Source organism: Parambassis ranga, chromosome 13, assembly GCF_900634625.1.
Source record: "Parambassis ranga chromosome 13, fParRan2.1, whole genome shotgun sequence".
Lineage (NCBI taxonomy): Eukaryota > Metazoa > Chordata > Actinopteri > Ambassidae > Parambassis > Parambassis ranga.
In genome coordinates this window covers 17,458,912-17,478,472 of record NC_041033.1, presented here as the reverse complement: position 1 = coordinate 17,478,472, position 19,561 = coordinate 17,458,912, and the positions used below count along the sequence as shown (strand labels likewise).

General features: G+C 41.2%; 1 protein-coding gene across 2 annotated transcripts in view; it reads right to left on the bottom strand.

The window, feature by feature from the left end:
• sipa1l3 (signal-induced proliferation-associated 1 like 3) overlaps positions 1-17,853 on the bottom strand; it is a 54,923-nt gene extending 37,070 nt beyond the window's left edge. For both annotated transcript variants that reach the window (XM_028418792.1, XM_028418793.1), the window contains exon 1: positions 17,715-17,853. The gene's annotated coding sequence lies outside the window, so the exon portion shown is untranslated. The remainder of the gene's footprint in view (positions 1-17,714) is intronic.
• Positions 17,854-19,561: the final 1,708 nt, after the last annotated feature.

Sequence of the window (19,561 nt, the reverse complement as noted above, 5' to 3'; positions counted from 1 at the left end):
TGATGAACTCCCTTGGGTTTTTTGTTGCAGACAGTTTGTACTGTAACTGGTTTTCTACCACAGTCAGCGGTTAGGCCAAACAAAGTGTGGGAACGGGCTGGCCTATTGTGAATGTAATGCTGTAAGGTCAAATTGATCTCGGAACAAAAAAGTGCTTAACAGCTGCTGAATATGAATATTTCTGAGAGCAAATGTTCTTGGTGACAGGGAAAGGGAGAATGGAAGTCAAGTTTTAAATGTGCCTTTTATACGCACTGCTGAAGATGTACTTTATAAAATAAGAAAGCCAAGTACCGACCTGTATAATGCAGGGACAGGACTTAAATTCATCTCATGCACTATCAAGTTCAAAGTGCAGCTGCAAGGTGGAGTCAGCCGAAGTTCACCTTGATTCCAATGATGGTGTAAAATGTGACAGGATGTGTAGGCAGCACTGGCCCTTACACCTCACGGCCCCGTTATGATCATAGCATGGTTAAAATATGTGTGCTTGTACCAGGCAGTCAGCTGTAATGCAGAGAACCAATACTGACAGCAAGCCTGATTCTTTTTTTAACCACACCAACGATGCAAATTAAGATTTATTTTCCAACGTTGAATAATAATAACGATTGAAAGAAAATAAAGGTCAAATTGACTTCACGTGATGTCATTATAGTGAATTCTATGGGCCAAATGCACCAAAGCAATCCGTCTTCCCAATCTGACATTACTTGGTGTTGCAACAATTAATGGACGATTTCCATGTAGTCATTATCATGCGCTTATATGCCAAAAAAAAACAAAAGTACAAAGTACACAGCCTCTAAAGCCTATTTACCCACTGCATTTGCATGAGGGCAGATCTATTATAATGTAAATGTCAGAACCATAAACTGCCAGAAAGCAGAACAAATTTAAAGTTCATTGTTTGTTACAAAAAAGGAAGAAAATAACTAGATGTGAACAGCAGAACTAATGGTGAAAATAATAAGCCTGAACAACAGCTGAAATGTTGGTTATAGAGATGTAGATACACACAGTAACTACAGAAGCAAGAAAATGGAAGTTGTGCAGTACAACCAGCTGGCCTTGCCTTTTAAATATCACTTTCATGTCCTTATTCAACCTTTCCTCGGCTGCATTTGGGCCAGTGGCATCCCCCCACCCTGTCCTGCGGTGATTCTGACACAGACCCCTTCAATCTAACATAGAGACTGGAGACAGAGGCAGCAGAGCAGCAACAGCAGCAGGCGAAAAGGAAATTAAAAACACATCCACCATTCCCTTGGTCCTCACTTTCCTCCCTCTCCTCTCGAACAAGGACACAGAAAGTTACCAACTGGTAAAGACGTTGTATAAAGGTTCCTAGATTTCCAAAAATTTGCAGCTGAAATCCAAGACTCACTTATTATGAGATAGAAAGCTGTCAGTGTGTCTTCACAGTGTCTGGCAGAGAAGAAACAAACTGATCTTAGCTGCTCAACTCCAAACTCTTGCTTCCATGAGCTCTAAGTTTAAAATTTTTCCTAAAAATTCAGGGGAAAAAATGCAATTCCACATAGCTAAATATGTAGCTTGAGTCATGTCTGTCACTGTAGACTCTTGAGTGTGTCTGTGGCTACGATGGTGAGAAATTTCTGGGATCAGCTAGCTTTCTACCACAGAAAGCCATTCAGAGGAGGTGAGGGAGTGGCAGACTCTGAAATGTTGGACTGGAAATACAGGCAGTGAACATGGAAAATACAAGGAGGGGAACCCCAAGAATACGATCCTCTGCGTTTTCACAGCCGCTCAGGCAGGTTTTTAATGCCTGAGTGAAAATTCTCTAAGACTAAAATTTGGTAAGCTTATTACGTACTTAAACAACATCAATCATGAAGAATGTAACACAGCACAGCATAGATTTTATTTACTTTAACGGAATCACCAACAGATATTCTATTAATACTTTTAAAAATGATCAAACTGTACTATAAGTCAATTTAGAACAATTTTAACCCACACTAGTTTCATTACATTGTATTTAAGCTGTAGTAATGAAAAAATATGCAGCAGAGCACAACTACCAAATGAATCTAAGATGTAGGGGACCAGCTGTTTCTTTATGACAGAATCAAGCATTTGAAGCAATTTGTAACAGTCTGGGCTAAAAAACATCACTACACAGTAGCAAACATTACAGTTGCTCAAATGGCTACTTTTGGATAAGAAGTGTAATAAACATCCTGGTGTCTATAGTTAACTTAAGACAAGTCAGGTACTGCCAAGATGGGGACAACAGGTTCCACCACATTTAACCACAAAGGAAACTGGAGTGATGTTTAAAGGGGTTTTTCCATCTTTGCAGTATTGTCTACAATTTTGACAAACATGTTACAGTCTGAGCTGTGTGGCAGCAATGTTACTGCTTGAAGTACATAATCAAATCCAGTTACAGTTGTCTTGTGTGGTCCTCTGCCTAGAGAACTAAATACGATAATATTTAGGCAAAACCCGGTTCTGCTGGGGACACACAGGCAATGCTTTGCTAAAGCCAGACTTGTACTTCTGCACTGGGAAGTTGCAGAGACACCATCTGTACTGTGGGACTTGTCCTACACCTATAAAATAATACAGCTACACATCAAGGCTAAAGTGGCTAAAGAGATACCACACAAGAGCCCACAAGAACAGTGACTGGTCCTTCCATCATAAGACCATACTGAAAATCTATAATGGGTTTGTGGTTTCTCTTTCCCTCCCCTCCCTACGTCACCGGACATAGCTATGGTTATAGGACCATCTTAGGATTATCTCATTGTTGATGAGTGAAAAAGCAGGATTTTTTTGTGTATGGATTGGCAGGTTTCTTTGTCTGTCACTAAAAACAGCTTCACGTAAACATGTTCAAACAGTCAAATCCTCACCCCCAAACAAAGCCGCCGGTTGCTGGAACTCCTCGCAAAACAGGAAATTCAACTTCATCCCAACAGCAGCACACAACACAGCAAGGATGACTCTAAGTAAACCAGGCATTCGAGTTTCACTATGGCATGAGTCACTGCACAAAGAGTGTTTTTTGGCATTCATACTAACAGAATGTTAGCCTACATTCACACACAATGACCTCCTGACTTAATACAAACAGAAACTGTAGGTTTTATAAATGTCAGGTGATTTTTCAAGCAAGAATGATGATAAAAGTTTGTTATATAATCAAAATGGTATATTGTGAATTCAGAAAATACTAGGAACACATCCACATTCTTACAGCACCATAATGTCCGCTTCACTCCGATATTGAACACAAACAGTCAGTGAAAGGTTATGTGATGGGAGTGGTGTAGGTCCTCCGTAAGGTTCTGCTTGATAAGTGAAATCAGTCTCTTTTTGTGCTACATGTTGTTTCGGCACACATACTTTTACCTTCATGCATCCTGAACTTTGTCTTGGCAGGTTTGTTATCTGCTGCTGTCATTACATTTCTTTTTTATCTATGCAGCTGATCTTCCCAGCTGTGCGTCGCTGCTCATTTTACCTTTTCCCCTGCCAGATGGACAGAGCAGAAATAGAGAAAGAGGGGAAAAGGGAAAGAGGTGACAAACCACATGGCAGAGCATCCAGTTCTCCCTGGGTGGCCTGTGTCCAAGCTGTTTGCCGTCCATGTGTCACAACAACAATTCAAAATGCAAAGCTAAAGCACACAGACCTACAGAGGAACGCTGTACATTTGAGCATCTAATGAAGCCTCTGCTGCAGCCGCCCACAAACCACTTAGTGCTGTGGTTTTGCTCAGATGCTTTTTATAAACATAGACCTGGAGAATATGGGGAACAGGTGCTGCACATTCTCAGTGGCAGCTGTAGTAGGTTTAACACACTGGTGCTGACACTTTGTGCCTCTTTCCAACTTTTTTCCACTAAGAAATCCACTAGACCATTGTAGTTTGTTCCCTTGCCAGTGGCTGGGCACTAACACAGTCAAATATTGACTGAGGGTTGGCTCGGGCCTGGCCCCTGTGCTCTACCACACCACCTTGGATTTAATTCACTGTAGTCCATGTAGCAAAACTATACAGCCCGTTTCAATCTGTTACTCACTGTGTCAGGAAGAAACAAAACAAGTAATTAAATAAGAGAAAAAATAAAGAGAACAATTATTTCTTCCCTGTGAAATGGTCATTTCCACATTTCTTTGAAAACAGGATTACTGTCATCACATATGAGGAAGGTCAAAGCAATGATTCAGACTGTGACTGGAACAAGATCATATTTTCTGTTAACTTGCAACCAGTATGTCTCTAATTTGACTCAGAGGAATAGAATCCACGATTCTCACTTGGCAAATGTGTGGGGGACCTACACACTAATCTAAACCCACAGAGATGCCACTGATACACGCTGACAGACTGGACAACAAATTATCTAAGTGGATAAAGATCACATATCTTAGAAGGTTTGATGTTTTTGCAAAGATAGATAAGGAAAAACTCAGTTGGAGATATCTACTCAGAAAAAAGACTAACCTGACAAAAGCAAACCCGTTCATAACCCTTCATATAAAGACAAACAGTTACAACACATCCTTGGTTACCATAAAGCAGATATAATCTTGCTTTGGGTGCTTCAGTTCCATTTATTTCGCTTTCATTTTCATTGTGATCTGGATTTAAACAGACTTTTTTCCACAAAATTTAAAATTATAAGACATTTTACAAGGCATATCTTCAGCAACAAGCTAAGTGTCATTTTCCTGGCTGAGTGATCTTTTATAGGTTGTTTCTTTGACTGCATTTGGCGTTTAGGTGGAGTGTGAAACTGCCAACAGGACAAAAGTCAACACTTCCCACAAAGACTCAAAACGGCATTTCAGAAACCTTTGAGTGACATCACAGGAAAAAAAAATACTGTCTGTATGGTTTTTACGTGCACTATATCCACTTTGTGATGTGAATATAGTGATGCACAGGTGTTGTGATGTTTCATTTTATTTGTTCTACAGTTTACTGCGATTTTTAATTTTTCTATGTGCAGCACTTGGTAACCATTTTGGAAATATATCAATAATATATAATATAATATACTTACTTTTATGACCACATGAAGGTCAAAAACCAGTGCCAGGCAAGTTTGTTTTGACCAGTATTTATGCTATGCAGAAGTGCCATCTCATAAATCTTACCATTTGGGAGGAGGTACCAGTTGATCGAGGTATGGAAAGAGACCCAGATGGTTAAAAACTGTACAGTCCCTCCCACCACAACATTGACCTGCATTGAACCGTGTGTTTGAACAAACAAACTGTGCCAGGACTTGGCATACAGCTTCAGAGAACTTCTTTGGAATTAGTTTTGGTTGTCATTTGCATTCCCTCTTCCAACTGCCATCCTTGAACAAAAATGTCAACTAGATAATGCAATAACTACACCAGAGATGGTACATTCTTCTTCTGAGAAAGACCTTTTATGAGATGGTAACCAGTCTTCATGGTTGCCCAAACCCATCAGAGTATCTGTGCAGAGTTGAACTACATGCCACCACCATACTGTAGGCTGTTTTAAAGTGGAGTTCTGCCATGTCTAAGCAGCTTAGCCTTGACCAAACCTGCATTAAAAAACAGCCACACAACCGCTTTTAGATGCACATCAATCACTGTGCCTCATCTGCATGTTTTTTTTCCTTATTCAGCATCTATCTGATAATCTGAATAAAAAGCCCAAATTGTTCACAATCCCCTCCACACAGACTCTTCCAGACAGCTCTTCCTTTCAGTGTTAGAATCAGCCTTTGTTAATTATACATCACTCCCTGTCCTCTTCTTTTCCCCGCCACAGGGTATGAAGGACTAGGAAAAGGGTGAGAAAAGGCATTAGGAAAAGAAAACAGAGGAAGAAATTAGACTAAATGATATAAATGAGAGGGTGAAAAAGAAAGATGGCAGACATAAGAAGGATTGTTTGTTTGGGGAGGAGGGGAGAGAATAAGGACTGGCTTGCAAATGAGGGAGTATGGCTGACCCGAATTCTACCATGACTCCTCTGTGCTTGAAGGAAGGGAGGAGTCTAGACATAAACCCACACTGACAGGGCTGCTGCTCCAACAATGCACCCCCACCACTGAATCAGCCTTTCCTGCCCTCCAGCCCCCCACCCAACTCTACCTCTACTCCTCCCTTTGCACCACCACTTGCACTAAAGAGTCCTTTCAATGTTGAATCAAAAGCTGCTAATAACCTCCAAGAACATTCGTCCACACTAAAAGCATTGTGTAAAATTTGGCTTTGTTAATGTTGTGGTCTACAGTTCTCCGTGAAACCCACCCATGCATGTGAAAAAACAAGTGAGGAGCCTGCACATGAAGAATGCAAGGAACGTGGTCTTATGAGCCTGTTTTATTAAGAGAGGGCATCCAGCATAGTGTGGGGGGGAAACAGGCATGTGATGCTGGCAGAGAGCTCAGAGAGGATGGACTAACAGGAGCACAAACTGGGCTGCAGATAGACCCCTGGGGCAGAGGCCATCCCAACACAAACCGGTCTGGAGGGGGCAAATAAACACGCTGGCTGACTGGCTGTGATAGCTGAGGGGCCAATAGGGAGACTCACTTCAACCACACTTATTTTGCTAGTGGGTTTATGAGCAGGAAACTGTTTCACAGCTCTCAATAAATCATTGCGAGATGGACAGTACACAATCAAATTAGAAGAAATAAAACCATCATGTTGATACGAGTAGCCTTAAATTATAGGGAGGGTGAAAACTGATAACATTTTAGGCAGTAAGACAGAGAGCAGCTGCAAGCAACTCAACTATCAGTTCACTCTGGGAAGAGGATTTAAAGCACTAAGCTCACTATTTTGGCAGGAGACCCTGAGATGGTGTGCTAAGTGGGTTAAAGCACACCCCAAGTCTCATAATCGCTCCAGTCTCCCTCTCTTCCTCCCTCTTCCTCCCTCTTCCTCCTTCCTTCTCCTTCTGTCTGCCAGCACCAGCTGAGGGGAGCAATATCAGGTCCCACAGAATACTTGAGATACAAGAGTAGAGGGGGTTGGATTAAATAGAAAAGACGTGTACCAAATGTGGTCATGCAACTTTAACCGTGCATTAGGTTCCACTTAAAACACAATGGTGACCTAGCATCTTTCTTTTACAAGGGTATGCTGCTCTTCCACTCACACCTACCAAAATGTCTCATGCTTCCTCCTCTTCCTTTCTCCAACTCCTCTTGTGATGACATATTGTTGTGTGTGCAGACTGTGCACACTGAATTCCTATGCAACACTTGTAGGCACACACACACACACACTCGACTACATACACCCCCACTTCTCACAAAGTGTCAGTAGCCAGACACTGTGGTAACATGAGTCTACTCTATGGAGAAACTGTAGTATTGTAGCTCAGCAGGCCTAGTCGAGTCCCAGGCCCCAGAGAGACAAGGCACTGTTTGCCCGCAGGACTTTGACTAAGGAGAGCAAACAGAGTACAGTAGTTCCATTGAGACTCAGCTGAAACACACAAGGCTGCAGAAAGCACTGTACAAACTGACGCTGTGAGAAAAGAAAGCAGCCATCAGGCAGGGAAAGTAAACCAAAGCAAATGGCAGCAGAAGTAAGTTCTCAAAAGACAACACTTTGTTAAAATGCATGCGTATGTGCCTACTCATGCTTTGGATCCTTGGATTCCTTTTAATCAACTTAGTAATCGAGAAATGCTACGATTCTGATTTTTACCAGCCCGATTAGAACTTCCTGCAACCACCAACTCACCCTCACAGCCAACTCATCACATTTAGATGCTTAGTCAGGCTCCCTTTATGTCATAGTGAAATGCTACACGTATCTCTATAGCATCAGTTTACAATAAGCAGGACGCTGCTTCTTCCGGCTGCTTTAAGTTGTACAAAGACAGCAACATTCCAAGAGTGTTCAAGGGTAAAATTCATCATAGGTCTTGTGCCTACCAATTTGTTGAGTGTGCATGGCCACTAGCTACAAAGGCACCATCTGCGAACATGCACTGTAACTCCAAAACGGCCGCTGAATTTAAAGAGGCTGAGTGAAGAGGTCTGTCACCACCCACATCTGTACAGTTTTTTAAAGAATTTGGGAGGCATACTGCCCAGACTTAGAAAAAAATGTTTGTCAGTGTCGAATGTAGAAAAAAAATTGTGTGCATGTAAGAACTGCTTCCTTCAAGTAGAGCTAAAAGTAGTATAGCAATAATTGTGAGGTTTTTTTTTGCATTGTATGCAGCTGTCCAAGCCTGCTGATCCCAGTATGATCCCAGTCACAAGTGAGAGGATGAAGCAGCAGCCACCTGTACTCATAGGGTTAGATTTACTCTTAAAGAGGTCTGCAAGAGGGTGTAAACATTTCAAACACATGTAGAATATGGCTAAGATAATTAAAAAAACATATCCTTTATACTGTGAGAGGGAAGCCAGTCTTTGGGTGCTGGATTTGGTTGCTTCTGCCAAGCACTGGCAGGTGGTACAAACAGGTTAACTTTCTATTCAGAAGATATTACATAGAGGGGTTTGTCTCGACCAAAAGAGGATTACAGCAGCAAGGTGTGGTTCCTTTCAACTCACAGTGGTATTGTGCATGTGTGTGTCCTTGACTAGCACATATGAACATCCCATTATACACAGCTAAATGGAGACACGGGATCTGACCAAAGGTCTGCTAATGCATTGCCTTCAAAATCCAGAGGTCAGTGTCTGTGCCACTTTAAACCTCATTCCTGTTGAACCAGCAGATGTTTTAATGCTGGGATAACTCATGAATGCCTGTTAATTTCAGGTCATAGTATCAATCACACAGGGGAAGTGAGGGGAGTTTTACATGCTGATAGAGGTCTCAGCCCCTCAAAACTATCTCAGGCATCTGGACCGACAGCGGCATCTCTGAAGTGGAATTTGGCCAGTAATAACAACCGAGTAGAAGGTGTGTCCAGCCAGCTTCAAATAAAACTCCAACAGAGGGACTGTACTGACGGATCACCATCATCGTTTCGTTTCTCAAGCATGGCTGCAGCTGCAGGAGCAAGACTGGCGTGAAGGCTGGCAAGGCTGCCACTTTGCTTACTCTTCACAACGCAATCCAGAGTTATCACCGTCCTGGCCCAAACTAGTGCAGAGTGCTGTCACAACAAGCTGAATCCATCCAGAAGTTCTCTTTTATTTCTCTCTGTTCGGTTTTAAAGTGTGGCGTGAGTCCAGGGTGTGGTCCTACAGCCAGGCGCGCACTCACACTTGCATGTGCACCCACACTGAGCTACACATGTGCTCACAAAAGCATACACTGGCCTACTTGTTTTCAATTTACAGCTATGACAACTATGGTGTGGAGTGAAGATATTTGACTGTTTAAAAGTAGTGGGAAAATTCGATAACATGTAGGAAAAGCATAAAAACAGCTTAAAAAAACATTTGTGTGAAAATGTTTGGAAATATGCAGAATGCCTATTTTGACACAGTTATTCTGTGCCTGTTGGATTTGTCTCCTTATTTAACCTTCGGCACAAGAATTTCCAAAATGTTACACTATTCCTTTATTAATTGGGAGAGAATGGAAAAACTCAACAGCATGGAGGCTTTCCATGGGACTGCCAATATTCCAGTCAAACCCAGACATGGGGAATACTGGAAAAACACAGCCCTCTAAGACAACTGTGAATTTGAGTATATATTTGTATGCATGTTAGAGGAAAACAGTGGCTCACATGGCAGAAATGTGCTTAATGGATACAGCCATGTGTGCATTGAGGTGTGTGGGCTAAGCAGCAGTGACAGAGTTCAAGTCTGGGAGAAGTTGTCTAAGTGCATATCTGAGACAGAGGAGGAGGGAGGTGTTGTGGGTGTGTAAGTGCCTTTAGGCAACAAAGTGGGTCAAGCAACTTTCAACCGGGGACTGGTGATAACTGTGACCTTCCAAACACACAAGCAGCGTAGAGACAAAATATCCACTGTGTCCTTCCTCATTCTTTTATTTTAAACCTTTTCTCTTCTTAACTGTTCCCATTACAGCAAGAGGAGATTCGCTTCACATACACACTCTCTCCAGAGACAACCACACAACAGACTGTGCATTTCCTCCCTAGATTCACACACACAATACACCCTTGCTCTCTCTCCCAGGCTCCCACCTCTCTCTGGGGGGATTGTATCACATTCACACTTAATGGTCACTCACTTCCATTAGGTTTTCTTCTTCTCCTTTCTTGTGGTCATCATTATAAATTCTCCTTTAAAGCCTTACCTGACACACTGAACTAGGCGGTTATCTAATCAGAACCCAGCTGCAGAGGTCATGGGGAAAACAGACAGACAAGGGAGGACAAATCAAGGAGGTGAAAGAGGAGAAGGAAGGAAATGAACAGGCTTTTTTTCTTGCAACAGACCCCCCCTTTCAGCCTATTTGTCTCTGTCCTCCTATCCATCCTCCCTGTTGTGCAATTTATCAGCTCATCCGTCTCCTCCTCTCCCACGATGATAACTGCCTACGGTGGTGTGCAAAGAAACACCCAAACTTCTGTCATTTCCTTCTCACCTCCACTGCTCTCTGGCCTACTCCTATGGAACAGTTAAGTTGCCTTCGACTACAACAACATTTACATTTACATTAATAACTGATGCTTCTGATATTAAACCCTGAAACAAAAGACACAAATCAACATGTGTCATCAATTCCTTAGAGCTCTGCAGTCCATGATCTGAAATCCAAGCTTTGCAGTGTGGAGTGGATTAAAAACAGAGAGCCAAGCATTACAATACCGAGTGTTTCAATGGGTGGTAGTAGCTAAGCTAATTACAAATCTACTAATTTAATCAGACAAATGGCACTTGAGGGTATACAAGTTTTCACATAGTAGCTTGGGAAACATCTGTGAGAGGCTTAGCAAAAAGCTAAAAACAGATGCATGTACTCAGCTGAAACAGAACCTGTTTTTGAAGGAAACTATAGAAGTGTCAGTGCAGATGTCTGCCTAATGTAATTATGTCCATATAATAACTCTACATTTAAGACACTTTATTGTAAAAGTCAAACAGAAACCAGCAAAATGCACTGTGCACATATCCCAAGAGGTTTTTCTGGGGTTATTACCAAGAACGGGGAGATGGTCAAGCCTGTAGTGGATGCATAAAATGTTGAGAATTATAAAATGTTTCATTCTATAGCTGTGCTGTAAGCACACAATGCTGCCAAGATACATATCTGACAGGGTTTTAAAAGGCCACAAAACAGAACAGCTGTGTACGGAATGTTTGTCAGAAATCCCCTCACGTCCCTCTCAAAGAACAGACTTATCTTAGTGTATTGTCTACACTGCTCTGCCTCAATAACAGTATAAACACATTAGCATACCATACCCTCTTTGAGCAGGGCAGACCCCATGGACCTATGTGGAAATAGCCCACTAAATAACCTCCATCCAAGTATCAAATCTGATTTGGATATGAGCAAGGAAAAAAAATGCACATTTTGATACAGTACCATAATAAACTGGGACAAGAGGTATTCATGGAATGACCGCATGCTATACTCAATTAGCATTAAAACAATGGGTCTTCAGTAAGCAGTCATAGCTGAGAATTAAGCTGTGAAAATAGAGAAGGAAATGACCATGAATATGTGTGTATCTTTTACTGCAAAAATAAGACTTTTTATGTTTTTGCATTAAAACAAATAAAACAGAAAGAAGTATAAATATTAAAACTATTTTTGACCCATCTGCACACAGACACATAGCCACACACATGCACGGGTCCTGTGTGCATGCTTGCCTGTCTGGCTTTGTTTTTAAAGGATATGCAGGTCGTTGAAAGCAAAACATCCTGAGCGAAAGACCGATGGGGAAACATGCAAATCTATCTACATGTTTCCTGATGGTGTTTGGCGTAACGCCCTTCTGTCCAACCATTTTTACAACAGTCAGTTGGAAGCAGCATGGTTCCTCTGTGGAAACTATGATGAACTGATCTTAAACTATCCCAACAATGCAAGGGGGGAAAAAAAAGTTCAGGAAATCAGCTGGTAGCTGAAGATGAACTGTGAGCTTGAAAGGAATGTTTTTACTCACATCCTGTGAACTGGTCATTTGTTTTATTGACATAACGATGTAGGGCCACTTCTCTCTCTGATGCCTAAAGCCTGATTCACAACAAGAGTCATCTCCATTACACATTTGTGTCCTCCACAACGCACGCTCACTTCCTGTCCAACAGCTTGACCCCCACATGCAGCACAGAAGGAGCAAACAGGCTGAGAACACCACCAAATGAAATACACATGACAGTTTTCATGAGGTGCCTAAAGGCTACAAAAGATGTTTATTGCACTACAGACAGAAGCAAAAGAAATGCAGTCACTCACACATTTGTCACTGTGAAGAACTGACTCACTGTTGGGCATAATGGGCTTGATCATTGCAGCCTTGTCAGTAATTTAGACAACATAGATATTCAGAGCTAAATACAGGACATCCACATTCAGTTTTGTCTTGTCAATGTCTTTAAGCTGACCATTTCAGTCACTCAGAAGTGGTTTATATTTTTGCTTGAAAAAACAAATGTTTAATAAACTATAACTGTTTTAGGATGCAGCTCACAGTGAAACAAATAGCAGCTTATGACATGACAGGTGTGTATGATGTTTAAGTTCATGTGAAAGCAGGGCACACAAGGTTAATTTACTCCTTCGCAGTACATAAAAGGCAGATGGAGACAGAATCAGCTGTCTCTCTATCCATTCATTCAGGATTTCCTGTTTCCAGAACATGTCTGCCTTGCTAGTGTATGACAAGAGTTCTTTGTGGCAACACACGCGCACACACACACACAAATACACACACCTGTCAACCCCATGTCTGAAGCTTCAGATAGAGACAAATATGAAGCAGGTGTAACAACACGTGCTTCACTTTAAATGAGGCAACAAATTTGATTTCCAAGACACAAGAAGGAATTAGAATCAAGGCATTACAGAAGACGCTGCTGGACACTCCGTTCAGCTCCATGACAATTCATATTAATTAATGGGAATGTCAATGCTTTGGAAATCTCTAGAACAAATCCTGTTCCTTGGAGACAAAACACATGATTTGTGCTGTAAGCATTATCACAACAGTCTCTCAGCACAGCACAGTAGCACCACTTACCGTCATCAGCACTTTTCTTTGTCAGAAACTTTGCAAAGACAGGAAAAGTAACAGTTGAGATGTCTTATTGGTATAAAGATGAGCATACTCAGAACTGCTCATTGACAAAGCAGGCCTATAGCCAGCTACTGCAGAAATTCCTACCCCCCATGGCTTTGGATTCAGTGTGAGAATTCAGAAATAACTCAAACAGTCAGATCTGGGTTATAATGGAAAATCTTCAACATCTCCACTATTTCACCAAGCACTGCCAGAGCTAAGTACAGGTTCTGAAAGGCAATATGCATTTGTAAATATGTGGAGTGGCCTTTCAATGCTTAATAGACAGACATATATAGGTGGATGTAAATCACTCTTTATGCATAGCACTTTGTCAGTCGGTCAAAATGTCTCCCTTATAACCCTGCTCAGTGTTAAGTCCAGTAACACTAGTTGAGTATTTTGTGGATGGACGGCAAGGCCTTTTTTTCTCTCACTCACTTCCTCTGCTACCAACTCTGACCACAGGGAGGATGCAGGCCAACCTGTGGCAAGAAAAGGCCTCCATAACATCTGTGTTTATCCTCGAGCTAAAACTAACAGGCTATATTTACCCTAGTAAAACATATCCAGCAAAGAGAAAAAAAGGATGTAGCCTAGGACTTAGCCTATTCTCTTCTGTTAGCTAAACTGTGAAGACCACTATATGTGTAGTAATCTTCAGCTATGAGCCGAACACAAGCGCGTTATGGACATTCACACTCAGGGCTGTGATTCTCTGATTCATCCTCTTCCCTGAGAAGAAGAAGACACAGATTGGTAAACAACACCTTGAGGGAATTTGACCTCAGAGGGAGTGAGAAGTGAGGCAGGCTCGATAGATCAACTGCCTACCTATCAAATGTTTTATAGCGGCACAGAAGGCCATAAAGCAGACTCATTTCAAGAAACACAGTGTGGCCATCTTTCTGTAAATCTCCAACCTCTTGACACTGTCATGCATGCTGACTTATGGATAAGACTCTCGAGGGAGGACAAATACATCAAAGAGAGTAGGGGGAGGGACTGAAATACTGTTGGTGGTCTAATGCAGTAATAAATTGTATACTTGCACTCTGATGCAGGCCTACTGAACGCACACTCGACCACAGCATTTTATAAACTATAAGACATTACATCACAAGTAATATCATGTTTTGTTCTCTGTGCATGCACACTTGCTCTCGCCCACACAGTGCAGTCTTGGTTTCTGTTCTGCTCTCCCTGACTGTTGTAAAACAAGTCAAATGTTATTTTAACATCTACATTATACTGATTTATAATCTTTATTAAATCTATTTTAATTTGTTTATATTATTACACTGTTTTTAAATGTTGCAGTATAATTTATGTATTTTGTTTCTTCCCGTTGTATCACTTTCACACCAGACCAAACAAATCATATCAGATTTACTAACATCTGGCTTTGGAACTTATTCCTGGGTCAAATGGAGTTCAGCACCAATCAGGAGAGATGTAAACATGACAATTGGACAGGATGGACATGCTAATGTTTGTCTGCCTGAAGTGAAGAGTTTATCTCAACACTATAATCTCTTACAAAGAGTTAAATTTGTAATCCAAAATAAATATCTATTGACCAGTCAATTAATGCCCTAGCTGTTTTTCACCCCAGCTGGGAGGTCAGGTGTGATCACGCATTCAGATCAACTGCCAAACAGGTTTAACTGCATCACAGTTGGTTCAAGGTCTACAACGATGATTATGGACCAACAATAAACAGAGAGAGCAGTTTAAAATGTCAATAAGAAATGAATATCAGTAGCCTGCACAAGGCACGTCAGCCTACTTTGAGCCAGCTGAGCTGAACTTTAAGTTCAAGTTAAAGACAGTGCTACCCGTTACAACACAAACACAGTCGTCACTCTGGACCCTGACATAGACCAGATGGTATTCGTAGCCTAAAGGTTTTCACCTCCCTCTCTGCGACCTATCAGGATACACCTATCATCGTGATGGATGTGTGTGTTCTTCACCATGCTGTGAAAACACACAATTTTGTCTTTCTATTAACCTTTATTCAACTAAAAAGCCTTGAAGGATTAAAAAGAAACCTGGCAAGAAAACTTTGTGTTCTAAAATTACAAACAGCAGGAGGCCAGCCAAGGTGTCGTGGTTGGGAAGGAGACCTACAACCCTCTGTGGTGCCAAAACATAGCTGTTGCTGCCTGAAAGAAAAAATCACAAGGGCTGATCTTGGAATGATTGTATTGTTCTCCAAACAGATGACTATGATTGTATGCTTGTGAGTAAGTTCCCTAAAATCCCTGTCAAGAATCAGGAAAGCAAAAGAAAATCCAACAACTGATGAGTCACCTCCATCACGATAAGACACTGTGATTCAATGAAATGTTTACAGGCAAAATAACTCAGGTGGCCCACATTCAGCTCCCTTTGAAGACAGAAGTCTTTGTTCCTGCAGCTGCTTGCAATGAAACACCAACGTAAGTAGCAGAAAATATGAGATGTTCTGATGATCACAGACTGTGAGCAATTGTTATCTAGTACCCAGTAGTGCCAACTACAAGCTGACTGCTAGAGGGGCTTTACAACTCTCTGACATGGCTCCAAAGTTATGAAATAAGCATAGATAAGCATGGATAATGTGATATCACTGTAACAACACCCTTAAAAAATATATTGTGGGGCTGGCAAGAGTTTTAAAACCATGTAATATTTCTGAAATGTAGTAACTCTTACTTATCATCTAATGTTATAGGTGAGGTTATAGTGAATGAATGAATATGGCACACCTATTTTCACAATTACCTTCATGTGACCCAAACTGTCTACTTGGATGTAACATTTTAAATCAAGCATGGGCTTGTTTTATTGACATGTTAGTGGCCTAACAGGGAGAAGAATATGAATTCTGTTTACATGCACATACATTTCAGCTCTTAGAGTGATTACTAGCCTTTTTTAATGGAAGACAACGAGCCATTCTAAAGCAGTGGAGTCCTGATAAGATGAATTCCATTAAGCCACTTCAAGATCCCGTTACACTGTAACTGACATAAGGAACTTTACCAGAAGGGCATTAATGTTATTAGTAACACCTGTGCTAGAACTGTGAGGCCTGAACAAAATGCAAAACTTTGGCAGCATCCCTCCTAACTGTGTAGTACACAATCCAATGTTTGTTTTGTCTTTTGAAAGTTCATGTTGTTATCAACATATCAAGTGCAGCATGCAGGGACATGCTGCTGTATTGACTAATGCAGTATGTCATGCTGTAAACAAAGTAAAATGTATTTTCATGGATAACTTGGAAAATTCTTGTTGGGAAATATAAAATAAATTACCTGTACTGTCTTTAAAGTAAACGACACAAAGACCCATGTTGTTATTATTACTTGGATTGAGAGCTGTATTGGCTCCATTCCAACCCACTCAAACTGACAGGATGAAATGCAGGATTTCCCCACTGTACCTCATACAGTGGGCTGTGCTGCGCTCAACACTTGTGCTCTACAGGCGGGTGAGCAACACGCTAACCAGGTTTAAGACCCCTGAACATCATTCTCACGCTTTCCCAGGTAATTATTATTCCATTAGTTCCAGATGGGAGGCAACCAGAGCAAATGATGCCGAGAATATGTGCAGTGCTGCCATGCTCTGCTGCTGGAGCCCGACAGATCCATCATCCTGATCCTCGACGTGTCATTTCCTCTGGGCAGGGGAATACAACAGCAGCACGGGGGATCTCAATGAAAGGGAGAGGCATCATCACCTCCCATTCAGTGTACACACTCCACTGCACAACACACACACACACACATATATATGCTACACGTATCCTGCACACTGTACACACACACATCTTTTGACAACAGAGCAGTCTGCATGTCCACACACGCAGTAGCACGATTAATCCTCCTTTATGCACCACAATTAAAACATGTTGCACATCTTATGACGGCACAACTACTGCTGGAACCCCTTTACCCGAAATAACGCATTTGACCCTACAGCCACAATACTTTCCACGCAGCCCGTACTGAAACAAATCTCCAGCCGAGGCAACTTCCGATTGCAGCACAACTACTCGAAATTCAAAGCTCGTCCAGGCTAACTAGCTGGCTAGCTCATCTCCCAAACAAAGCTCCTATTGTCTGGAACTTGTAGTTTTACCGTTTTTCTCTTGGCCCTCACAACTGTGATTAACTCAGGTACGAAAAACTACAAATCCGAAGTCTGCAGAGCCCATCGAGCATGCGCAGTGGGAGCTTAATGATCGAGAAGGTTGTAGAATATGTTGTAGTTAATACATTTGGAGTGATTGAGGCTGTATATGTACTCTGCTGAATGGCCGGAGGTAGGAGCGGAGCACTGGGCTGGTGTAAGCGACTCCAGGTGGGACTCAGGCTAACGGCTGAGCCGTAGTAAAAGCCGCTGCTCTGTACATTGACTGAAGTTGGGGTCTGCTCGGCTGCCTCGGTGTTTGCTTTGCTCGCTAACGTTTAGTTCACTCGTCACTTTTGAGCGCTTTTAAATAAACCCCCCCCCGCTGTTCAAATGAAACTACTGAGAGAAAAACCTAAAGAGCACTCACCTTATCTCTCGCTGCCTCTGTGTTTCCGCTCAGCTCTTACTCCGCTAAAATAATTTTCCAGACATTGAGGACACAGTCGTTGTCCGACGGTCGGCTGCCTGTTCACCGAGCGAGACGTTGCCAAGAATGCTCAACCGAAACCACGGCGAAGCTGCGCCCGCACACTCACTGCGCCTGCGCAGCTCTGACTGGTGCAGCCCACTGATAGTAACGCAGAGGGGGCAGCGGCACACTGCTGCTGGGAGTGTGGTCACACATGAGGGAGCTATCCAGTAAATTTAACAGTTTACCAGGAAATATTAGTACTTTGATACTAAATAAAAGTACATAAGCATTAATATGAAAATTTAATCAGCATACATCAGCATAATCAACATGAATGTTTATTATGTTTAGAATTTATTAGGTTTTATTTTCATTTTACTCTTACTACTTTACCTTATTTTATATTTCTAACCTGTTTTTTTGAGTATACATGGAGCACCTGGAATGAAAGCAATTTCCCCCTGGGATCAATAAAGTATTTCTGATTCTGATTCTGATAAAGCAGAAACACTGTGCAAAACCTTATGGGCTACATGCAGCCAGAATCAATAAGTACCTTCAGTGTTTTTAACAAGGAGTCCTTGCATTGATTTATTGGCCCCAAATATAGCACTATTCTCAACATTTTTAAAATTTATTTATTTATTTTGCAAAGTTGTTGGTGTTGGCACTTACAATTATTGGTTTGCACCTATAAAACATATTGGTTCAAACCTATTGTACCAATATATTGATTTATGTCTCAGTAGGAGAAAAGGAGCTCATGGAAACACTTCAAATTGGTTTTACTGTAATTGAGTAATGTAAACACAGATGCTACCCTCCTGAGTGTGAACACTGTAGCCTACACTGTCTGTCTGTTCTATGAGCTGCAGGCTCATATTCTAATCTTCTGTTGTTCTGTTGCTCAGAAATTAGTCAATAGCACAGCCTTGTGGGTACTCGATAGTATTTCACAAATTGAAATACAGTTATGTGTTTAGTTAATATCATACACATGAAAAATTACATTGTTTTATTTATTCTGGCAACATCACAATTTCCTACCCTGTTTGAAGCTTCTACCAAAAGTCAAGAAAAAACCCAGATTAACAAATCAATCACAAAAAATTCAGAGATAAAGACAACATCTTAAATAAATGCACATTTGTCTTGTTATAGCCAACTAGTTATGGTGATATTTTAAAAGAAAGAGAGAAATAATTTCAAATATTTTCTGAAGAGTTCTAAACAAAGTGTGGAACTCAGGTTTTATGCCCGGCTTAATTAGAATTCTACATTTGTTTCGGTGCTGACACATTTTCTCTTATTTCTGTGTGAAGTAAAGGAGCGAACAGTTGAAAACTCTCTGCTTCACAATTTAGACACCAGGGGTCAGTATAGTTTAAACATTTACAATACAGTTGCGTGGAAGACCCATTGATTAATTGCCTTCTGAATTCCTATGATATTCTGATAGTTGAGAGCAATGTTATGTTTTAAATACTGATTATTGAGATACTGTGTTCTGCTTTTTATTTAAAAAAAAGGTGTGTAACACGTTATAATGCAAATTGATTTTGGCAAATTAGCATTGATTTAGGCACCAATTAAATATCTCAATATTCAATGCACACATATAACAAATAAAATCAAGACAAATCAAGAAGAGCGTAACTGCGTACTTTGAAGAAGCATTTCGCCACTGCAGCACAATGAGTATTGAATATGACATTGTGTACTGTAATAGGATAATATAAAGATCTACTGCACTGTAGAGTAAATGAGTTATATATTTCATGACACTCATCCTTCTCCTTATC